Below are 2,888 nucleotides of genomic sequence, written 5' to 3' on the forward strand. Positions count from 1 at the left end.
GGGGGGGGGGGTCGTGCGTCAATAAATGCAGGTCCGAGTCTATGTGAGAAATTCTCCCGAGGGCAGCCTGCAGGCGCAGCCCCTTCCCCGTTCCTTCCCCCTTTCCCCACGTTACACCCCGTGTGGGGAGACTGCAGGTTTGATGTAGTTCAGGGTTGTATCGCCCCCACTGACGGCTCCGTGGGATTCACCCTGAGAACTTCCATCTTCACTTTTGGTGTAATTTCTTGAAGCTTGGGGTCTTAAACAATATATTCTGTGCAAAATGTTATAATGATTGCGTAAAACTGGCATTTGCCATTCTATGTTTTCTAGAACATAATGATGAAAGGAACAGATTGTCAAATCTTAGAAGGAAGCGGGTGGAGGTGGGTGGGAAGAGATCAGCCAAAGAACTTCTATGCCTGTACGCAGTACCTATGGATGCGGACAGTGGGGTGGTGAGGGCCTGGGGTGGGGTGGGAACTGGGTGGAGGGGAGCTATGGGGGGAAAAAGAGGGTTATCTATAATAATCTGAATAAAGATTTAAAAATGTATTTATAGGATGAAAATTGATATAAGAAAATAGTATCCATAAAACAAAGGACCGTGTGAATAATCACAATAATGTACCCAAAAAATGAGGAATATGACTCAGGAGAAAAAGGGAAAAACCTTGGCTTGCAGTAGGGACTTTCAGTCCTTTACAAGATGCTGATCTAACATAAGGTGCTGGCTCCCTCCCCAATTCCAGCCATAAGGATGACACATGAGAAAAACTGACAGATGAAATCTGCTACTTATGCAGCATTTACCACATGCCAGGCACTATTAACTCAGTTAATCTTCTCAGCCAATGCTATTAGATATTATGAACCCCATTTTACAGATGAGAAAACAAGTATAGAGAGGTTAAGTAACTTCCCTAAGGTTACACAGCTGGTAATGCTGGAGCTGAAATTTGAACTCAGTCTCTACCTATAGCAGTGTTCTTAACCTTGGCTGCACATTAGAATCACCTGGGAATCTTTTTAAAATCCTGATTTCTGGGCCTCATCCTCCAGAAATTCTGTTTCTTTGTTATGGGGGGGCCACATTAGATTCCCAGGTGATTCTAATGTGCAGCCAAGGTTGAGAACCACTGACCTACAGAGATGAGTCTGGGGCAGGGATGAAGGACAGGGGAGAGTGGCCTAAAATGGTATAGGGAAAGGCACCATTACAGAGATGCCAGGAGAAATTTCTAATTTTGCCCTCCCCCCACACTCCATTCCAACATTGCTGAGATCATTCTCTACTTCATCACCATGGCAAGACAGAGAAGAGCAGTTCCCAGTCAACAGGAGCTGTTGGAGTGGAGAGCATATTACATGTGCAGGCCGTGTCAAACATACACTGAAACCCCAACCCTCCATCTTGAGCTAGGAAAAACAACTTAGATCTTCAAGGCAGGAATTTGGCCAAGGTTTCCTTGAGGAATATTACTAACCCAAGAGGAAAAACCTAAAGGCATTGGAATCAGCGGTTCCCCAACAAACAATCCCCGCAGTTAAGTTCAAAGCCGAAAAGCCTTCAGAGATTACAAACATTTTAGTCTCCTACTCTTATAATCATAAGCATGAAACCAAAAATTTCCACTCATTTTAGGAAAGCCTCTAACATGGATGATGGAGTTTGAGGAAGAAAAAACAAATAGCAATTACCTTAAGGGGGGAAAACACTCTGCAAGAAGAAAACTTTTTTTAAAACGTAGTATCTTTACAAAATTTACTATAAAACTACAGTAATCAAGATAAAGGTAGACATACTAGTAAGAAAAATGTACCTAGGTATATATGGCTCCTACAAATATACTGAGATTTTCAACAAAAGATGCTAAAATAAATGGATATCCATGTTTGTTTGTTTTAAAACATATTTTTATTGATTTCGGAGAGGGAGAGAAACATCAATGATGGCGCATGACTAGTGAGCTGCACTGGGACAGGTCGCATCGTGACCACCCAGGTGGCAGGGACGCAGGGCCAGCTGCTGGGAGCGGGGGAGCTTTGAAAGCTTTATTCATTCTCATTCTCTCTCTCTTCCACCTAGCAGTCAAGAAGGATGGACTCCCCCAGGATGTGGATGAAGGGCTGTCCCTTAGACTTTTAATTTCATCAGCCAGTGGTACCTGGGCCAAAAGAGATTGGCCACCTCCTGCATGCCCGACTGAGGATCAAGCCTGCAACCAGGGCATGTGCCCTTGACTGGAATCGAACCCGGGATTCTTTAGTCCAAAGGACGATGCTCTATCCACTGAGCCGAACAGGCTAAGGCTTATATCCATGTTTTTTTAAAATGTTTCAAATCCTACATCATAAAAATATCAAAAAATGGATTACTAGTATAGACCTAATAAACATCACTTTCTTCCTTAATCTCCCATCTGACAGTTGTCAGTCTATGTATTTTTCTATTTTATTTTGATTAGATTCCACATATGTGAGATCATATAGTATTTATCTTTTGCTTTGACTGGCTTATTTTTACTCAGCATTCTTTCCAGGTCCATCCATACTGTTGCAAAAGATTTTCTTTAGTCGAATAGTATTCTATTGTATAAATATACCACAGATTTTTTTATCCACTCTATTGATGGGCACTTGGATTGTTTCCAGATCTTGGCTATTGAAATAATGCTGCAATGAACATAGGAATGCATGTATTTTTTCAAATTAGTGTTTGGAGTTTCTTCAGATATATTCCCAAGTCAGATCCTTTTTAATTTTTTGAAGCAACTCCAGTTTTCCAGTGGCTGCGCCTGTCTGCATTCCTGTAACAGTGCATGAGGTATCTCACTGTGGTTTTAGTTTGCAATTCTGGTTGACATAGAGCATCTTTTCCTATCTATTGGCCATCTGAATGTCCT

The 2,888-nt window shown here is 41.9% G+C and overlaps 1 pseudogene; it reads left to right on the plus strand.

Annotated features, from left to right (window-relative positions):
* Positions 1-1,639, plus strand: part of LOC102763404 — a 6,511-nt pseudogene extending 4,872 nt beyond the window's left edge.
* The last annotated feature ends 1,249 nt before the right edge of the window (positions 1,640-2,888 follow it).

Source organism: Myotis davidii, unplaced genomic scaffold (genome assembly GCF_000327345.1).
Source record: "Myotis davidii unplaced genomic scaffold, ASM32734v1 scaffold740, whole genome shotgun sequence".
In the NCBI taxonomy this organism is placed as follows: domain Eukaryota; kingdom Metazoa; phylum Chordata; class Mammalia; order Chiroptera; family Vespertilionidae; genus Myotis; species Myotis davidii.